Below are 22,069 nucleotides of genomic sequence, written 5' to 3' on the forward strand. Positions count from 1 at the left end.
TACACAAATGCTTCTGTTATAACTTCTAAACTCTGAGCTTACTTCATCCAAGCACACCCCTACACTGCAAACCCTTCACCATCTTATCAGTAGTTCCTCACTTACTTAAGGCATATTTTTTCTTACAATTATAGAAACATAACTTTATGATTTTTCTGCTTAATGTCTGTGTGTTGTATTTTTACATCAGTCCAAGCTACTTTTAAGACTGAAAATCAAACTCTTGAGTGTCAGTGGAAGTTTCAGTTTTTCCAATTCCCACGCACAGCCTTTGAGAGGAGGAGCTATCCTGGAAGGACTCAGTGACCAGCCAGCCCAGGACCTGATGAACTCAGAGCTGTGATCAGTTTTATATTTCCTTCTGAACTGTTGTGGTAACCTGAACCCCAGAGCTGCTCCAAAATGAGGAATTTCAGAGGCAGGGAATTGTTGTTTGGGAGAGGGAAACCTGTGCTCTGTGCTGAGCCTGCAGAGCAGCAGCTGCTCTTTTAATTAAAACTTATGTCCTGTATATCTCTGTGTGTTTGAGTGTTGCTTTGTTTTTAATGAAATTTTTAGATAAAGGGAGTTTTCTAATTATCCTTCTGCCTCCTGGTACTCTCCTTCCTTATTAATTTTTGCTATCATGCCTTTTTTCAATTTCTGTGACCAGATTAGGCCATATCAGAGTTTCAGAGTATATTAAAGGTGATGGCAGCAGAACACAGCTCTGTTTCTTCATCCAGCCCATAAAGGTCTATTTGCTCATCCTTCCTGGTCCCTCTCCACTCCACTCAAGCTTTAATTAGTGACAGGGATCTTAACCATATTTGACAAAGAGTAATGAATGAAGTCTCCACAATCCTCAAGAAAACACTTCAGCATGTGCATAAGTTAACATCGGTATTGTTCTGTGGATCTGCAGGGTAAAATTAGGGATTTTCACTCAGGGAGTGGGGCTGGGACAGCAGTTCCTGAAGAGCTGCTGTTCCAAAGGGTTTCCTTTCACAGAGCAGGTCGAATTTTGGCAGTGCTGAACTCGCACTTGAGTCCATCAGGAGTCAGGGAAGGATTTTTGGCTGCTTTAGATGCCTGTCAATGTGGAATGGGCACTTTTCTGAAGTGCTGGCAGTTCATTTTCCTGCCATTGCCTTGCTCATGCAGAGCCTCCTTCAGTTCTGCTTTCACATTCGAAGAAGGGCAATTTTTCCTTCATTTGTAGAAAGCGGATTTTTGTAATGTACATATAAAATACAACAATAGCATAATGCTACCCTTGAAAATCAGGAAAATCTGGTTTAAATTTATTGCCAAGGAATTGGTCAGGAAAAGAGACAATTTGGATAACAGAGGTTTACTTTTGAGATACCAGTCCTGGGAATTTTGTTTTCTGAGCTCCTTTTCTGTCAAGACTCCATATTTCACCAACTGTTTGCTTCAGTTTTAATCTTCATGCAAAACAGCTGCTGAGCATAAAAGTGTGTTTGCATCAATCACCCCAGAAACGTAAACAGACCAGAAGCAGTGGAGTTATGAATGAAGGGTTGATCAGGAGGTGACACAGAAGATTTGTGATAATGAAGGGATGAATAGTGCTTGCTTGGCAATGTGCCAGTGACTTGCAATTAATTTTGCTGTCTGGGCAGCAGGAAACCTGCAGGGTACAAGGGCAGGAGTCTTCTCCCCAGCTTGGTGTGCAGCTACAAACCACTCCGTAGTAAACAATTCGTAATATTTTATAATATTTGTAAGATTGGATGGCTCTGGACTGGAATAACAGAAGCACAGTAGATCTTGAAGCCCTGAAAACATTTGGTGTTCAATTCAGGTTGTTGTTTGGAATCCTCAGAGCCCTGGGTTTCAGCAGCACTGCTCCTGGACATGCCTCGAGTGACTTTTTGGTGGCAGTGATAAAGCAACACCTCAGTTCACAAAGTGGTTGGAGAGTGTTGATAAGAAGGAATCCCGGACTTATCTACCACCAAAATCATCCTCTGGTGGTGGTGGGGAATGAACTCTGAGGTGAAAATTAACTCTGGCAGTGGGAAAGCCCCCCTGGCTCTCAGCAGCAAGGTTGGAGGTGTTCCCTCCCTGCTGGACACACGTGGGGACCTGTTTGGTACTGCCTGGTGTAAATGCCAATTTCTCCTCACTGCAGCAAGGGTCTTAGAGCAAAAATTAGAGCTACAGAGGTGCCACAGCACAGGATATTGGCTGAGGAAGGAGGTCTGGGTTTCAGACCCTGCCCATGAAATGGGGGAACAAAAGCCACTCTTCCCACTGAGCACACCGGCCCAGGAAAGCAGATTTTTGTGGGGCATTCACCAGTTCTGCTTCACAGAGACAGAGATGAGCTGAGAGGGATGAGCTGGGACAGTGCCAGATGCAAAAATGTCCCTGAAATCAGAAGCAAAGGAGTGACACACCTGCACAGCAAGACCCTGGTGCTGATCACAGCTCCCAGGCTGCTTGAAGAACACCAAAATCCCCAAATCAAACCTCCAGGAAAAGCACAGCGTCAATGAAACAACTCCCTTGCACTCCTTAAACTCTGCAAAATGCCCATTTTTATCTGCTGGCTGAAGTGTTTCACTATTCCCCAGTGCAGGCTGATGATTAATCAATGCCCAGCCAATCCATCTATTAAATTCAGGAGTACCCAGCACCTCACATGCTTTGCAAGAGCTTCTGAAGGAGAGGGATTGCCAAAAAAACATCAGATTGAATGGGTCCAATGTTCCTCTCTGTTACAGACAAATTATCAACACATTACAAAGGAAGTCTGGGGGTAAGATAATTAAAATGCAAAGTTTTTCTGATTATGTGATTTGGAGCATGAAGAAAAAGCAGGAGGTGAGAGTGTGAAGGTAAAGTAATGAAAAGAAAGCAAATGATTCATTAAATTAAAGGGCTGATTAAACTTGAAGACTTGTTATATGTCACATTTTTCATTAGCAAACATATCTATTTAGGGGATTTCTTTTTCATTTTCTTTATTGAAGCTCTTGCAGATACAATGGGTGATTCAAGGACAATGCTTCTTTTGAAATCTTCACACTGATTAAAAAAATCAGACTTTATACAGGAAAAACTCCTTTTTTTGATGAATTCTTATTTCAGCTACAGTTTTGTCAATCCCAAATGATTTTATGATAGAAGACTTTGGTGTCACAAAATGTTGGGAATGCAATTAGATTTTTTTTCTCTGTAAAATTACTGAGATGTAAAGGATCTTAGAGCCTACAGGCTGAGATTATAAATCCCCTTCCAAATGATTTGTCCATGTTCTATTGCATTGTCAACACTGGGCACAGTTTTGTTGCTGAGATCTCTCTTAGAGGGCAAATTAATAATTGTTATTAGAACAATATTAAAAATTAATGAGCTTGCATGTGGTTGGTGCCAAGTAATTAAATAGAAAGTAATTAAGTGCTAAATATATCCAAAACTTTGAGCTCTGGGCTTTTAATGTAGGACTTGTGACAGAGAGCAAGAGGGAGGAAGAAAGAGTCAAAGTCATTTAATCTTTTCTACTTCTGTCTTTTAATTTCCAGCCATTCATCCACTGAAACAGACTCATTTCAGATTTCACTGTGCAGCTGACAAGGAGGGAAATTAAATTTTCTCTAAAATGTGCTGAAACTGCCCCAAAACCTTGGAGACCTCGTTCACTCCAAGTTGTACTCAATGAGAACTGTTAAAAGCACGGTTAAAACTGTGTGTGCACAACCACACCAATTAATTGCTGGGTGAAAAATGAACCTTTCCTCAGGGGCACCTCTGCACACAGAATTTAGAATATCAAGGTCCAGAATCTTCCCCGGGATCTCTGCTCTGCAAAATTTTGCAGAAAATGTGCATAAGATTGAAGTTATTCATCTTTTACAGCTTCCTGACTGATCCGGCCCAGAGGCAAATTCTTGGTCCCCAGAGGTCAAAATGGAGAGAGAAAATCTGGTCCCTGGGATGGTTTAATTCCAGATTCCTGCCTGGTGTTTGCTGGGCAGAAACTGGAAATTTAAAATGCTTAAAATGTTCATTCTCTCCCCTGTTCTTAGTCCAATAAGTAAAAGATTTGATTTAACCCTCCCAGTGAAGCGCCACTGTTTAATATATGCAGCAATCAAGTGAAAATGTGATTTATAACTAATTACAGCCACGGAGGAATTGCAATCCCAACGCTTCTGTGCTGATTTCAGTGAGAATCAATCCTGCTTCAAAATCCTGGTATTTGGGAACAAAATGCCTATAAATCACTGCTTGTTATGAATGCATGAGTAAAGATTCATCAGTAAATGAAAATTCACAGTGCAAAAATACATCTGTAGCAGAAGATTTGTGCCATATTTTAAAAGTGATAAAAATCCCAGCATTTTATTGATAAAACCACTTAAACTCTCCCTGTGTGCTTCTCCTGGGAGCTTTAAACTGAAACGACTCTGATAAAATATGAAAGCTCCCATTGATTTATTTATAATAGCAAATAAATAAATGTAGGGGAGAAAATACACTCGGAGACATTATTGGCACTGAGAGACCAGTGATATCTTCATTTTCCACAGATCTGCACAGAAATCTGGTGAAAATCTCTTCTGCATGCTCCTGGCTGTGGGCATTCCGGTGGGGAATATCCACAAGCAACATTTTCCCTTCCCTTGTGTCTTTGGTTTACAGGAAAAAACTCATCCCGAGCATTTAGCTAAAAATATTTATAATATTCATTATATAAATATTAATACTATATTAAATAGAGTGTTAAAAGTATTTTTTCCTGGAGTGAAACAAAAAGGATGTTTATAGAAACATGAAGGTTTTCCTTTTCTTATCCCAGTGGTGACACAGAAGGAACCAGGTATAGTTTGGACTGTTTGGTTTCTTAGGAGTGTTTCTGGCAGTGCATTTGCCTTGCTGACAAAAAACTGCCTCGCATTTTATTTTCCTTTTTCCTCTCTGTTACTTTGTTTATTGCTGGAGCATTTAAAAATATTTTTATTGCAGATTCTGTGCTCCATTTAGGGCTTAAAGTAAATATTGTGCTCCACACTGCTCCTAAAGTAAAGCTTATATTGTAGCACTTAGTGGCAGCAGGCTCTGTCTTATCTTCCGTATTTCACAAATGTTGTGAAGTCTCACTTTAAAGAAAATCGTGGTCTCACAGCATAAAGCTTGTTTTTTAAAATCAATTTTTTGGGGTAAATCAAGCCCACTACATAGCAATAAAAATTTCTCTCCATTCCTCCAGAATTCCTTACACTTGTGTTCTCTGAGTGCTGAACAACAACATCTCTGCTGAAACGCCACCCAGCTTTGCCAAACAGGAGGAAAATGCCTCCAAACCCACTCCTCCTCCCTCCTTCCACAGCCTATAAATACAAACCACCGTGGAGATTTATGAGGGAAAAGACAAGAGAGGAAAAAGGCCCAGTCTGACACTTTGCTCCAGCTGAAGGCTTGTTTCCAAAAATGTGATTTATGTCTCAGCTGACAACTCATCCGTGGAATGATTTCCCAGCCCTGCTGCTGCCATCACCCACTTGAGCCAGACTTTCGTTTTCCTGGGCTCAAAACTTGGGTTGGGATGGAGTTTCAGTGGATTTCAGCCCTGGAATAAAAAGAATAAAGCCGTGGGAAAGCCAGGCTATCTCCAGGAGCACCAAGGTCTCGGTAGCTGATCCTCTGACGCTGGAGGAGACCCAGCTTCCCCTGCTGCCCTGGGAAGGGTCCTCTGGAAGGGCTGAGCTCCACGGGTGTCCCCAGACCCCTGTTTGTCCCCAAACACTCACAGGTGTCCCCAGACCCCTCCCCTGTGCCCTACCTGGGCATTGTGGTGGGCAGAGCCCTCCTGGGCACCACAGAGACCTCCTCCACCTGGGGCTGTAATGAACACAAAGAGCACCAGGAATTCCCTCCATTCAGAGGTCACCAAAATGACCAAAAATGGTCAAAATGGCCCAAAAATAGCCCCAGATGGCCCAAAACTATCCATAAATGACCAAACATTGCCCAAAATGGCCAAAAAATGGGCCCAAAATAACTCTGCGTGACCCGAGTGACCACTGAGTGACCACAAAAACAGGCCAAGGCAGACCCCTGGAAATGGCTTTCCTCTTGTGCAGGGAAACATTCCATCTTTTAACACTGAACTCTGGTATCAGGGAGTCCTGGCCTCTTTGAGGGCTCACCAGAGGCAGATTTCCAGGATGGATATGGCTGTAATGCTCTTTTCAATGTGGAAAGCTACCCCAGAATGCAACCTGACTGTTGCCCTGATTTTTGAAAGTGTTAAGTTTTCTTTTATAGTTCTTTTAGAAGTTTTAAAGTTCTCATAAAACTTCTTTAGCCTTCTGATAATGTTTACATATTTGAGTCAGAGCTCCCACATAATTTCATGTAGAAATAGAACAGTTTGCATGTTTCTCTGTGGGTGGAGAGAAATGATGGATTGATCTTTGGACCAGTGTGGTTGGAGAGGTGGCAATTCCATCCTCCAATCCACGGTCACCCTTGGAACTCTATAAATCCCAGATGTTTGAATAAAACTGGGTATTTTTCTCTTTTGAACTTACCAAGTTTCTGTGTGCTCATTTCGTGTCCGATAGCGACACCTGACCTTTCCAAGGCACACCACCCACAGGGTGACAAACCCTACAACCCAGCAATCCCCTACACCCACCCAGGTGAGCTCTTACATCACTTCTGAGCATCCTGGTAGGGCCTTGGAGCTGCTGCAGGGACAGAAGCTATGGCCAGGGAATGTCACCTCTGGCGCTGTGCTCCCTTACAACCACTTCATTCAGCGTCCCTGACACCTGGAGAGCTGCAGTTTGATCTGCCTCTGTGTGGATTAACGGGCTCCCAGTCTGAGGCACAAACTGGGAAAGGCTTTTGTTTCCAGGGTGAAAACAGTTTTGTTTCTCCTGCACACAGCGATTTCAGCCTCTCAGCGCTATATGGTGAACAGAAAATGCAGTTTGGAGTGGTTTGGTTCAGGTTTTCCAGCAGCTGTTTAAAAAGAGCCCAAATGTAAGGGAACATTGCTGTCACCTGAGGGCTCTTTGGTGTTCTTCATGAAAGGAGATGGGTTCAAAGAGGAACGAGCACCCACGACCAAAAACATCTCAGCACGTTTGACAAGCTCATTGAAATCGTCAGCAGAGAGGCCAGTTTCAGTTTTACAGGTGACAACTGAGGCAGAAAATGTGGGGCTGTAAGGATGTTTCTTCTTGTCTTACACTGATGCTCACAACTTCGTGTGAAGAAGCCTTTGCCCAACAGTTTTGCTCACATCCCAGATCAGCAAAGCTTTTGGGAGCAGGCAGAACCTTAGTGCTGGGAGTTTTCTGATTAATTCTCTGCCAGTTGCTCACAAGATTCACTGTCCTAAAAATATTGAGAATTTGGGGCTTGGATTCGTGTAGAGTGCGGCAGAGGAGTGAGAAAGGGAAAGGGTGGGATGGTTTCTTATTTATTTCTGCTGTTTTGGTGGCATTTTCTGCAGCTTTATTGAAGTGCTCATTAGCACAGCCTCGCCTGCCTTGTCAGCCACCGAGATAAATAAAACAGATATTTGCATATGCAATGAAAATGCAAATGAAGCGCCTCGTAGCAAATGTTCCTCATAGCGAAACCAGAGTATGGCTGGTGCTGTTGCCCCTCTTTGGGTGTTTTATGCAAAGATTCAGTCAGATATACATCAGAAAAGGTGTTTGGGGTACAAGGGATCAATCAAGAGAGCACTAAAACGGTTCCAAGTTCCCAATTCTCACAGCACAAATGGCAATATCACGCTAAACTCACTGCACGTGGAGTCCTTTGCATCCACCACCTCCCCTTCCCCTTTTCTCTTTCCTCCCCCTCTGTGTTCTGGTTTGTGATCTGCTTCCAAACCTCTCGAATTCTCCAGCTGGGAAAGCACAAAATCAAATTCGGGAGTTAATACCTGATTCTCACCTTTTGTGTATATTTTATTTTGCTGTTTTCATTTTTAGCTGCAGTGTAATTTTTTCCCTGCTCCCTCGAGAAATTTTGCTTGGAAACAGACCTGAAACTTCACATGTTTTATTCCCTTTCCCTCCACTGTCCTAATCCTTATAATACATAATTTTGAATTCTTTGTGGTTATTGAACTTCTCTCTTCATCTTTGAACTGCCTTGGTGACTGAGGAATGGATTGAAATACTGATATTGAATCACAGTAAGGGAGGTAGGAAAGCTGTTATCACACCAAAAATCACCTTAAAAAATCTCTGCATGGTCCAAAAACTGAGCAGATTTTTTTGTGGCGAACACAGGAGTGAAGGAAACTGAGTGGAACAAGCACAAGCAGACTCCTCATTTTACAGCCCCTTTCTACCTTTTTTCTTCCTTTTGTTCATTACCTTTTCTCTTTATGGGACCTCAGACCAGAAAGATTGTTACAGTTTGAGGTGTTAATTCTTCAGTTTATGCAGCCCATTAATACAGTTACACTTTATTTAATAATTAATGGCTATTTCAATTAATTGAGCAGGAATACTCAAGTTTAACGAGCTCATTTAGTTAAAATTGAAGACTGGACCCTTTGCTGAAGCAATGCTTGGGGACCTGCCTTCCTTGCAGTGCTGTCCCAGCAGTTTTCCACCAGAATTTCCCATCTGCCCTCCCATTCCTCTGACTTTTCCAGGGTTTTCCATCCCGCAGAGAGATGAATCCTGCCTGCTGGTATTTGCAATTCGTATTTAACAGCGTTGTGTAGCTCTTCAGAGCTGTGTTCCCATCCTTCCCTTCCTAGTCAGTAGCTAAAGCAATTGGCAGCAGAAGTCAAATAGGAAATGAGGGCAGTAGAAAAGGTACAGTTGCCCTAGAATGCCACTCTCAGAGTCCATAAGAGACTGATTTCATTAGGAGTTATCTCCCCAGGTTTGAGCTTTTCTCAGTTGCTGCTGATTGATGCAGCAAATTTTATTTCCCCATTTAACAGGTTTTAATCTGTGGTACACTTCTGTATCACAATGAACCTGGAGATGCTTCTTACAAGGTTTACCTGGCAATACACTTGTGGGGGCTTCTCCCAGGCTGGTCCTGAGCCTGTCATTCCAAGTTCAGCAGCAGATTTTTGGGAATGGCTGAGCCCTGGTGACACATTTACAGCGCAGTGATTTCACTTTCTCCATAACCTTGAAGAATCCAGAATTACTCCCACACTGGAATGCACGAGTTTTGTTTCCTATATTAAGCCCATAGGGCTCCAAGGGGGATAATTAAACACATAATTAACGTTTAGGAGCCCAAGGAAAATCCTACAGTGAGACAAAACACAGCTCTGACCTGACAAAATTGCTCTTAATACATAAAAATCTGTACAACACAGTGTGGCAATGCTTGAGCCAATCTACAAATGTACCACAAATCCCATTAAAACCCCAAACCAACATCACCCACCCCGTTTTCCACTCCTGACAGATCTTGACTGTGCTGAAAGCACCTCTCAACAGAACCCTTCAGCATTGCAAATGAAAATAAAGTTAAGAAATGTTTGGACCAGCTCCAAGATCTTTTTTTTTTTTTTTTTTTTTTTTTTTTTTAATCACTTGGGCCTGGAGATTTGCAAAGACAGACTGAGAGCTGGGAGAGCAGAGGGAACTCCACACACATCCATGGCATCCAGACCTTGGAAAATGCAGGCAAGGTCCCACACTTCCAGCAGTAGCTGTTGTTACATAGCTGATAAATAGAATTAATTTCCATCTGTCATTGTAAAATGACAATTTTAACCCCTCCATATTTATAATCCACCTATCCTTAGCAGCCCATACCCCAAGCAGAGCACTGCAAATATTCACCTTTGAAAGCTGCACTGCTCATTTTGGGAAATAAAAGTAAAAACCTGCCTATGTTGTCTATGGCAACATAACCCAGCGTGGGGAAAATGGTGTTTTAAATCAGAAATCCTACAGTTTTCATTGTTAATACAAGCCTTAAAACTTGATTTAGGTAACACCTGCCTGCCTTGCTGCAGCTCTAAGGTGCAAAGGGCTTTGCAGCTGTAACTAACAACAATTATAAAGTGTATTTGATGTTGGAAAATTCTCCCCTCAATCTCTGCACTGACTTTTCTAATCTGCCAAGCTGAGCCTGTTGAGCCTGTCAGTGCTTATAGACAGGAGCAGTGATTTATCCTGCAAGCACACAGGAAATGCTCTTGTTCTGGTGACTCCAGCTCAATCCTGTTCAATTATTCAGTGTTTTATCCTACTGATGGTACAGGCAGCACCACTGTGAGGAGGAGGTGAGGGAGGCTCAGGTTTGTTTGTCAGGTGATGCCTCAGGTTTGAGCTTTTATTATTTTCAGGTTCTGTGCTGCTTTAGTCTGTGGGTCTGGGCTTCACATGAGGGGATGGTGAGCTCTCTGCACAGAGCAGGGAGACAAAACAATTCCTTCTCCAGCTGGGGACCAAGGACAAATGATCCAAATCTCAGCCCAAGAGCACAAACAACGTGGGCTGGAGAGAGAAAAACAAGCAGGATGGGACTGCATGGGCTAAAGCTGGAATGGGACAGTGAACTGCAATGTGCCAATGGAGCAGAGCTGATCACAGTGAGAGCCCCCGGGAGCGCTCGTGCATTTTGGGACCATTTGGGTTCATTTGGGTGCAGCCCTGGCTGGGCTCTGGTGCTGCCCAGGGTGGATCCATGGAGGAGATCCTTTTAATGAATCCCTGCTGTATTCTGTAGCTCTGCCCAGCCTCTGCTCCAGCTCAGCCTGCACAAGGCATCACAGGAACCACACACTGAATTCACACTCCTTGGGCAGCTTTGAGCACATTTTAAAGAGACCACCCTGACTCATCCCCTTAACTGGTGGATGTTCCATTTACAGAAATGACTGAAAACCAGTTTACAGCCATTCCTGTGCCTGAAATCCTTTCATTTAGCCATAAATCAGTGTAATGTCTGGTCAGGACAATGTGAGAAACTCCCCAAAGAGATGAGGCAGGTGTTCACACCCTGTGGCACTCCCTGCTCCCCAGAATTTAGGCTGTGGATGCACAGAATGGGATCAGCCCTGAGATTAATGCAAACAGACCTTTAATAGAACAAAAACCCACAGCAAAGCCTTTGCAGCATTTGCTGTAAGGAATCAGGCTTTGAATGAGTCTAATTTCCCCTGGGAATCCATTGCACTGTAACCCTTCATCACAGCAAACACCTCCAGGATTATTACTGTTTCTCCATTGATTTTACGGGTGACAGGACCCTGGAAATGCTGGAACAGACTTTTCCTCTCCTTTGCTTATCAGCAGCCACAAATGGTATCAATCCTGTCAGTGCAGGGAGTAAATATGCTTGTGCTGAGCAGTAAATTGCAGTCAGGAATCCATAGATTATTGCCAGGAGTGGTTGTGGGGAGGGCTCCCACCCCCTCTGCCCTGCTGGCACGGGGCTGCATTTCCCCCCTGCCCAGATTTACTGCCCTTGCTGGCACTTCATTATCTGCAACCGTTCTGCTGGAATTTGCTGAGGAAAATGATCGGGTCTTTCCTTCCTCTGCTGCTCCCAGGGAATTCCCAGGGCTGACAAACTGAGCAGGGTTAGGCACATCAGTAATCTCTGTCTGGAGACCACCAGCATCCCTCCTATTAAGCCACACTGCCCACACAATTACATGATCACTTAAGGAGGGGAAAAAAAATCTGTCTTGCAGTTCAGTCTAACTTTTCTGAGAATTCACAAAGAGTTAAAATAGAAGGAAATAATTTTCTAGTTTAAAATCTTCCCAATGCATTATTCTGTCAGCTATTATATCTCTGATATATCTGATTAAGGAAACAAACACCAAACCCAAACAACACATTAAAGCACAGTGTAAATTGGTTTTATGGGATAAATACAGAATGGACTGAGCTGTGCAGTGAAAATAAATCAAACTGCTTTGTCATGCACTTGATCTTAGCACAGAGGAAGATATTTTCTATTTGTAATATGCCCTCTGAATATTGTTTCATATTAAATGATGATATAGAAACGTTGTGTAGCTGAGCAGGAGAAAGACAAGACAGAGTGTGTCAAAAAAAGATGAGGTAGTCATGAAACCCTGCCCTGCTGAACTCATTGTGAATTCTGCAGGTTGTTTCAGCAAAACCAGCATCTTCAGAGCTGATCTTATAAGTGATGGAGAAAAAAACAACCCTACTAACTTCAGCTGGGCTGAATCACTTTCTAAAGGAAAAGTAATACAGTTTTGACAGGGCCAAAAAAATTGTGAGGAAAGATTTTGACAAATAATGATAGGAAGTTAGGCAAGAGGTGATGAATGCAGTGCTTTGTGTCTAATTGTGTGCCTGGAGTACAAAACCTTTATTTCAGGAATAAAGTGCTGTGATAGCTGCCAAACCCCAAATCTATCAGTGCACAGCATCCCCCAGAAACTTCCATTTGAAGTCATCCAGGCCTTCTGAAATAACTGTCAGGATAAATGAATTATTAGCCCTAAGACAAGAAAGTTCTTTGCTTTTATTGCTCAGCAGAACTATTTCATCTGATTAAAGTTCTGTTTGCATCATGTGGCTGTTTTATCTCTGCCACTCTGAATTATTCATTTCAAATCTTTCCTTTTGGTCATTGGGACTTTTTTTTGTCACAGAATTTTCGCTGAGAGGGATTTCCAGCTGCATCCTGAGCTCAAACGGTTTAGCTGAAATGAGAGCAAGATTAAATATTAGCTCTGCTTTAATTCCAAGCTTTACATTTGTGATGCTAACACTAACTGAGTTGGCTGCTTCTTGTCACAGCAATCTCTGCTCCAGGCCAGTAATTCATTAGCAGGATAATGAATGAGTAATTTATTGACTTGCAGGACAAAAGAGGACTCAGAATCATTAGGGAATGACCAGGCCAGTGGCTTGTGCTGGAAAGATTGTGCAGGAATTTGATTGTTTGGAATTTCTACCCAAGAACCAACACACAAACAGTGCTGGAGTCAAATGGCCAGAATTAGTAAAGAGGAATCACTAAATCAATGCAGGTTAGATCAATGATAGATCATCCATGATTGATCAGTTGGATGGATTTATACCCCAAGTCTTTCCAGAGGTACAACTCAAAGATAAAGTGATAATTTCTGCTCAGTCCTGGAGGAAAACACCACATCCCAACCAGATCCTGAAGTGGGTGGGTGTTTGTTCACCTGCACCCATTCAAACAGCAACAACCTGCATTTTATCCCCAGAGACAGAGGGGACTCCGTGGGAAACTGGCATTTATTAAATATATCCCCTGCACAGGTGTCCAGGTGTGATTTTCCCTGGAAAAACTGTGCACAGGTGACCCAGAACATTAAAATAAGATGGAGCTCTTCCCTGGCCAACTCTTCCTTCATTGCTTCACTGTCAGCCCCTGGCACTTTCCTTCTTGCTTTTTGTTTGTTTTCAATGCAAACTTTGCTTCCCCCATTGCAGCTAAGCTCGCCAGCCATTCAACAACACCATTTTCAATAATTCCCTGAATAATATCTGATGGCTTCAAATTTTTATAGCACTTCAGGTTTGCAAGCTGGAAGGGTTTTTACAGCCTCTGAGGCCGCCACAAATCAGAGAATTCATTATACAACAAAATGCACTCTCAGATGGAGACTGTTCTTAAAAACAAGCCTATTTTTTCCTGCAATGTTGTAAAATAACTGGAGGTTCAAAGCCAAGTGGACTCCTTCACCCAGGAAATAAGAACTAGCTGTGTGAAAATACTTTTCCAGGCAGACACAGAACTCCAGTGCAGAGAGAGTGCAGAGAGAGAAAATTCACATTCCAGCACCGAGGGAGTTCCCACCTCTCTGTTTCATCAAAGTGACCTGGCCAAAATGAATTTTTAATCCCCTAGGGAGTGGCTGGAAAGGCTCTGATCCCTGCAGATCCCATTCAGCTTGTTCCTGAGTGACCCTTGCTGCTCCCCCAGTAAACTATTCACTGGAGAAGGAATTTGGGGTTTGGGTTGGTTTGGTTTTCTTTAGCTCGGGGTGAGGGAGATGCGCTCACACTTTGAAATATCAAAAGCAGGGTTTAATCACAAAGAAAAGTAATTGGAATGAAAAATAACCCTGGACCTGAGGGTGTTCTCTGCTCCCTCTTAAACGGTGCAGGATCAGGAAGAGTGTGAGTGCAGTTGTGCTCCAGCCAGGCTGACTCCAGGGCAGCAGCCAGGGGAAGGCACTGGCAGTGACACTTGCTGTGGGCAGAGGCAGAAGGAGGAGCAGATGCTGTTGTGGCACAGCAAACTGAAAACATTTAATTGTGGTTTATAACGGAAAGGGAAATAAGTTTTGGGTGTCTATAAAGCAATCCCAGAAAATATCACAGGATCAGGGAATGGTTTGGGTGGGAAGAGAGTTTAAATGTAATCCAGTGCCACCCCTGCCATGGCAGGGACACCTCCCACTGTCCCAGGTGCTCCCAGCCCTGTCCAGCCTGGCCTTGGGCACTGCCAGGGATCCAGAACAGCCACAGCTGCTCTGGGAATTCCATCCCAGCCCCTCCCCACCCTCACAGTGAAGAATGTTTTCCTCATATCCCATCCTGACCTGCTCTGGGTCAGTTTGAAGCCATTCTGTCCCTATGGACCCTTGTGAGATAGGGCAGCTTCATCCAGGACATTCTCTGGATTTCTCCTTTCCCTGGACACAAACTTTGGCAAAAACCCCATCAGCACAATCTCACTGCACTGCTTTGCTGAGTGTCTCCACATTACAGGAGATCTACTGCCATTAGGAGGGGGAAAAAACCTCCGGAAATCTGCTTTAAATTAAGATAAGTGATGAAAACACTTCATGTTGCTCTTACAAACCGAATCTCCTTCCCTGGGAAACTCTGCTGAAGACAAATTGGGCTTTCTCACTCTCTTACTAAGTCCTCGACAATCAAATAACAGAATTGTTAAGTAACACACGATGAACTAAATAATTTACTTACTGCAGGGCTTCCTAAGCAGGCTTTTTCCTGTCTGAAGATAAAGGGCTGTCAGCATCCTTCAAAATCTGTTGCTTTTCACTTGCCAGGAATACATCTGCTTCATCTAAGTGCCTGTAAACGGTGAGCTTTAATTGCTTGCTGGGAAATCTGCATGACAAATCTACAACCCAGATCCCTTATATAAAGAACTTCCTGGACATCTTCTGAGGAAAGAAAAAAACAACAAAAACAAAACAAAACCTGCAACCCAAACCTGGCTTGATCTCACAGCTGTACTTTTTTTCATACTGCATCAAAAGAACAGCAACAACAAAAAACCCCACATTTGTCTCTGTTTTCCTCCATTCTTATTAACCTACACTTCACCTGTTATAAAAATCTAATGTGTGAGTATAATTTTAAACACAAAGGGTCAGATTTTAAACACATGGGGTCAAGAAAATGATGGGAAATCCTTGTCCTCTCGCGACCACACCCAGTTTCCCTGCAGCAGCCCTCCCTTCTCAAGCAGACACAAGGTTAACACTCAGAAAATTAGGGAAGAATTCCTTGGGTCTGCCCTCAGCCAGCTCTGAGGTTGAATTGCTGTGCTTTAGCAGAAGATGGATGGCAGCAATCTGCTCTGGGCCCAGCTCTGGGGCTGCTGGGGAGCTGTGCAGGACGTCCTGCCAAAGACAGACGTTGTTGGTGTCGGCGAACCCAATGGGAAGAATGCTGATGTCTGACTTAGTTCAGAAGGCTGAATGATTTCTTTATTATCATTATGCTATGATACATTAATATACTATATAAAAGAGGATACTAAAACTACATGCTACTCTCTCTAACTATCATATCTCACTCCCTCCCAACTCGTGACCCTGTTCTCCAGAGCCCAGACACAGGTGGATCCAATTGGCATCAGGCCCAAACAATCCACCGTGATCCAACCAGGCATTCGCTCCAGGTAAACAATCTCCAAACACATTCCACAAGAGAAAAACAAGGAGCAGAAATAGAAATTGTTTTCTCTTTCATTTCTCTCTGTGCACTTCAATAAAAAGTCCTGAGAGGGAGAGAAATGTGCTTGCCACAGACAGACATCAACCAAGCACCACGAGCCCCACGGTGCCATCTGGGCTTGGTGAAGAGTGAGAGGGGCACAAGGGATGGCACCAACCCGAAACTGCCAGAGGGCAGGGTCAGACGGGATTTTGGGGAGGAATTCCCCCCTGGGAGGGTGGGGAGGGGCTGGGATGGAATTCCCAGAGCAGCTGTGGCTCCTGGGTCCCTGGCAGTGCCCAAAGCCAGGCTGGATGGGGCTGGGAGCACCTGGGACAGTGGGAGGTGTCCCTGCCACAGCAGGGGTGGGATGGATGATCCCTAAATTCCCTTCCAAGGCATTCCCTAGTCCTAGGACACACACACAGGACTTTGTGGAAAAGGAAAATTTAACATCTTTAAATTGAGCTGCTTTTCCTGGAGATCGATTGCTGGGAGGATACAAACAGAGCTCAGAATTCCAGAAATGAGGAAAGGGCACCCCTGGTCTCCAACCAGCTGAGAAACCCAAGCAAACTGTGTCCAACAACACTTGGCAGCTGTCGAGCATGGCCAGGGCTGCCTCAGAGGGGGCAGGTTTTGTTAATAATCCTCCAAAAAGAGCTTTTCACCCCAGCTCCACCATGACTTTGCCCTGCAGGGCTCCCTCGCCACGACCTCAGACTCTGCCTGGCATTTCCTCTGCTCCTTCTAAACCAGGAATCTCCAGGATTATTGTCAATGCTGGCATTCCCTCAGCTTCATCTAAACCAAGATTTTCCTGGATTATTGTCAATGCTGGCATTCCCTCAGCTCCATCTAAACCAGGATTCTCCTGGATTATTGTCAATGCTGGCATTCCCTCAGCTCCATCTAAACCAAGATTTTCCTGGATTATTGTCAATGCTGGCATTTCCTGCTCTCCAGTTAAATCAGGATTCTCCTGGATTATTGTCAATGCTGGCATTCCCTCAACTCCATCTAAACCAGGATTCTCCTGGATTATTGTCAATGCTGGCATTTCCTGCTCTCCAGTTAAATCAGGATTCTCCTGGATTATTGTCAATGCTGGCATTCCCTCAGCTCCATCTAAACCAAGATTTTCCTGGATTATTGTCAGTGCTGGCACAAACCAGGATTTTCCTGGATTATTGTCAGTGCTGGCATTTCCTCTTCCCCATCTAAATCAGGATTTTCCTGCATTATTGTTGCTGCTGGCATTTCCTACTCTCCAGTTAAATCAGGATTTTCCTGCATTATTGTCAGTGCTACAGGCAGCGCTTTGTGCTGAGGAATAACAACTTCCAAACAACTTTATCTTAACAGCTCTCTGTGAATTTTTGCAGTTCTGAAGACAATTTCGATAAAGAAGCTGGTGACTGGGTTGAATTTTCAGAGCAATCAGGCTCCCAAATGGAAGAAAATACAAATAATGAGAGCTAGAAATAAACTCAAGTTGGTTTTCCTTTGGTGCCTTGCTCATCTTCTGCCTTCTGTTCTGTCTCTGTCCCTGTTTATTGTTTTCAGAGCTGTTTTATAGAACAAAAGGATTTTCAGGAACGTGCCCTCAGTACCACGATCTCAACAATTTCAGCTGCTCATCTGTGCTGTAATTGGTGCTCAAACTTCTCTGAGATTCTCTGAATAAAGGCAGCCCCAAACAACTCACGGCAGTGTCTTAAGGCACTAAAAACGCTTTAAAAATATATATAAAGTCCATCACCTGGCAGGGCAGCCAGCGAGGGATCATCTTCTGAATTACCCATTTCAAGAGAAGCTGCATTTGTCACTTTGTGCCTGCAGGAGGGATTATCCAGAGCTGATGGTTTCACCCTCAAACTCTGAAGGGATTTATGGAGATGTGCCCTGACAAGGAGCAAATCCCAGCCATTGGTGGGAAATATCCAGCCAGGGAGCCTTAGAGAGCCAGGGGTAGCTCTTGGTTCTTTCATTAGCACCTCTGAAATGATTGTCTCTGATAAACTATGTTTAAATATAACTAAATAGAAATATAAATTAAGAGAAAACATAATTTCTCTTCTTATTTTTTCCCTGTGATTTTCCTTTCAATTTTATCAAATTAAAAGGGAAGAGAAAACAGAGAAACTATTGCTAAATGGCTAAATATTTGATTTAATGCCATTTTCTTTGCAGAATGGGAGTCCTCTGTTCTGCTTCTGCACGGAAATAATTTAATTTAACAACGTAATAAACATTTAGAAAAGCATTAATATTTGATTAGGAAGTGATGTTATTGTACTAATGTCATTTATTTTAAAAAATATTGGCTTTAAAAGAGTATAGATTAAGCATCCAGAGGATGAAGTGTAAGCAGTGGTTGAAACTCCCTAAAATGCTTACAGAGAGGAAAGGTTTATTGGCCCTTAAATTAGGGCAAATCCTGGATTTTAACAGCTCTCAAGGAAAGCTTTAAAATGAACCAGAGGCTGCCTGGTAATGGTTCAGTTTTTGGGTGTAAAAGGAGTGGTTTGGATGTGAAGAAATAGAAAATGAATGGAAAATGGAAACCACGACGGAGCAGCTGCAGTCAGAAATGCAGGGAAGGGTTTGCTGGCCCAGCCAACAGCCTGGCGGGCGGGAATTGCTGATATTTGTATTTTTGGTGTTCAGAAGGGCACAACAGGGAGCTGAGTGCAGCTCCTTTCATCTCAACCTCCAGGGCAGTGGCTGCTCCAGATTGGGTTTCAATCTGATGTTAGAGAAGAAATATCAGCCACTTCCATGCTGCCTTCTGTGCCTCCTCTCCCTCAGAAAAATCCAGTGGAAGGGGCAAATGAAAAGAATTAGGAAGAACGTTCAGTCCTTAAAAAAATTTTGGACCAGCCAAACTCATTTCCAAAGTGGGAATTTACAGTTTTACTCTGATTTAGTGTTCTTACAATTCTCCCTTGCTACAGCTGGTGCTGGTTTTGCCACCACAGCTCTGAAAAGGCAGTTCTGTAGGGTCAGCACAGCTGGACTCACGAGGAACAGAGATTCTCCTGCTAAACTCGATTTCTTTTCCCACCTGATGCCCAAACAGGAGGGAGCCAAGCACAGGATGGCAGGGAGAGCTCTCCTCACTAATGCACAAAAGTCTCAGAAGTTCTACCACGGGTGCATCTGCAGCACGGTTATTTATTTTCTCCCATCCTCCTCCTGCCTCTTTTCTCTTTCCCTTACCTCTGGCCACATTTTCAAATTGACAACACAAGTATTTCCAGCAGCTCTGTTGTGAAGCACCTGGTGTGCTTTGCTCCTCTCTCTTTGGGGATAAAGTCCCTTTTCCTGACAGAGGGGGGCTGATGAGGCTCCTGGAATGAGAAAATCCCACATTTCCACGTGGGAATTGCCAGCTGGAGAGGAGGAGACAGCCGCTTGTGTTGGAGAAAAGTTTCCCATGACGTTGTTAAAAGAAACCATCTGCTTTTTCTTTGTCCTTGTTCAAGAGCAGCTTGTGTTTGCAGCTCGCAGGTCAACACGGGCAGGACTTTGTGGAGCACCCAGCCTGTTTTCCTGCTGCAGAAAAACCCATAAAAGATGGGGAAGAAGACATTTGATCTCTCATTTGAAGAAGACATTCACCTCTGATCACTCTTTGTGGGCTCGGTTATGTTTCCACAAGGGCTGCAGCAAATCCAGCTGATGGGGATAAAACTGAATGCAAGGCACAGAAATGGATTTGTGCTTCTGCTCGAGGCAAGCAGAGATTTTCTGTCTCTGCATATGCAGAGTTTCTGGTTGGGACAGGCGAAGGAATGAATCCTCTGCTGGGAGTGGAGGCTGAGGTTCAACGAAGGGAGGAATTTCCTGGTGAGGGTCTTCTCATCAAAGACCCCTGTGAGCCCAGAGCTGCTTGGAGGGATTCCTGCAGCCCTTTCTGAGGAGCATTTTCCCAGCTCCCCTCCAGCTGATTCCCTGGGCACTGCAGGAGCTGCAGCTGAGCTGGGTGGGAATTGCAGGAATGAAGGCTGGAAATCCCCACACCTAAAATTCCTGCCCTTGCCTATCTGCTCTGCAGAATTCTCCTCTCAGAGAGATGACCCTGAACAAAGTTCCAGCTCTCCAGGTGGGTTTTCATTTGCTTGGCTGCAAAGAATTCCATTTTGTTCCATGTTTTAGCAGAGCTTTCCTGTCTTTTCTTTAGCCCCTTCACAATTCCTTAAACCTGTGACAAGTTCCAGGGGTGCAGCCCAAGGTGGGATTTTGCTGTCCCGTTTATCCAGGATTTCCAGCAGGAACACGTGGATATCTGATTTAACTGATTTAATCTGATTTAACACAGGATCTGACTTAAGGGCCATGTCTTTGGCTCCCTGGTTTGGAGTTTACCTCTTATTGGGCTTTACATTTCTATTCTTTGTAGAGTTTCAGCCCTTGTGGCTGTCTGCCAAAGACCTGGCAGAATAAAGGCATAACAGAAGGTACTGAGCTCAAAAAACGGATTTTTTTTTCCTCTGGATTGCAAGTCTGGCTGAATCTCTGGCTGGAATAATGCACTTCAGCCAGTCTGAAGGAAGGCAGGGGATTGTTGAGGGTGTTTCCCCTCCCTGTGCTTCTGCTGTCTCTTTTCTCTCTCTCCCACAGCCTGGCATGATGTGGGCTGGCACAGAGTGATCCCATATGTGCCATGATGGTATCAGACATCTGCTACCCATCGAGATGTCAGCTTAATGTGACAGGAGAGCATCTCCCAACAGGGGCACGAGCACCAGCCAGAACGCTTCCTGGCCTTTGGATAGTTACTTGGAGGAATCAAATGCACATCAGAGAAAGTCAGGGTTATGAGAAGTATGGAAGGACGTGGGGGGATTTTGTTCCCTTCAGTGGAACTGGCGTTTCAGGGATGTTTTATTTTTATTCTTCTGCCACAAAACTCACCTACTTACAGCAGGAATGACCAGGGAATTGCACTGCACGGTGACTTTTACTCCATGGTGAAAGGACAAATTCCAGCAGATCCATTGTGAATAATCTGCCATTATGGAATCACAGGATAATTTAATGGGAAAACACCTCCAGGATCCTCCAGTCCAAGCTGTGACTGATCTCCACCTTGTCCCCAGCCCAGAGTGTCACCTCCAGCCCTTCCTGGGACACCTCCACCACCTCCCTGGGCAGCCTCTGCCAAAGCCTGACCGCCCTTTCCATGGGGAAATTCCCCCTAAATATTCCTCCCTCTGCTGCACTTCACTATTTTTCTACAAGATCTGAACACAGAGAATTGTGGAATAGATGATGTCACTTCCAGCTCTTCCAATTCCCTAGAAACCAGAAGGATTCCCCAAACTCTCTCCAGTGAAAGAGAAAACGAGTGATGGATCATCAATTGTGCATAAATTCTGATTAAAGAATACCACAAAAATATGATTTTAGGTAGGTGGCAGAAACCACAGGAAAAAATCGGTGGGGTGGTAGGGAAGGGTCTGTTTTGGCAGGATTGGGAATACTGAGAAATCTAAATTAAAGCTGGATGTGCTTGGTGATTTAGATAATTATTTAGTCAGAATAAAATACAGCCAGAAATTGCTTTGCTATTTAGACTGTCACACAGAGGAAGAGGAGGCCAGGATATTTAATTTTATTATTTTGATTCCTACATTTGTACAGTGGATTTTGATTGCTGGATTTGTCCAGAGATCTTGATTGTTGGAGGGATGGCACTGGGAAACCAGGCTTGTCAATCACCAGTGTCATTTGAACAGGAGAACAGCTAGAGAGGTAAAACTTCTTAATCTGAAGGAGCTCAGTCCGGGGAGAGAGGGAGCTGGTGGTGTAATCAGCTTGGAATGACAGGCTCAGGAATAGGAATGCAGCCCGGGCTCAAATTCCTTCATCCAGAGGTGTCAAATCCACCTGGAATGTGCAGCCCAGCCTGGGGGAATGAAAGGCAAGAGCTCCAACCTGATGGGCTGGAAAAAGAGCACTGAGAGTGGAAACCTGCTCAAAAGTCAAGCTGAGTTAGGCTTTGCCAAAGATATCAAGGAATCAAAGGCCTTTCAGCAATATAAATAAAAGGAGAACAAGAGTAAAAGTGGCCTGCTGGCAAGGAAAATGGGGTCAAGAGCAACGATAAATTAGATATTAACCCCAAAACGGGGCTGACTTCCATTTCAGAGCAGGGGCAGGAG

General features: G+C 43.9%; 1 long non-coding RNA gene across 1 annotated transcript in view; it reads right to left on the reverse strand.

The window, feature by feature from the left end:
* LOC137484311 (uncharacterized) overlaps positions 1-21,009 on the reverse strand; it is a 225,952-nt gene extending 204,943 nt beyond the window's left edge. Inside the window, exon 1 of the long non-coding RNA XR_011004825.1 lies at positions 20,955-21,009. This is a non-coding gene — a long non-coding RNA (uncharacterized lncRNA). The remainder of the gene's footprint in view (positions 1-20,954) is intronic.
* Positions 21,010-22,069: the final 1,060 nt, after the last annotated feature.

Source organism: Anomalospiza imberbis, chromosome 17 (genome assembly GCF_031753505.1).
Source record: "Anomalospiza imberbis isolate Cuckoo-Finch-1a 21T00152 chromosome 17, ASM3175350v1, whole genome shotgun sequence".
In the NCBI taxonomy this organism is placed as follows: domain Eukaryota; kingdom Metazoa; phylum Chordata; class Aves; order Passeriformes; family Viduidae; genus Anomalospiza; species Anomalospiza imberbis.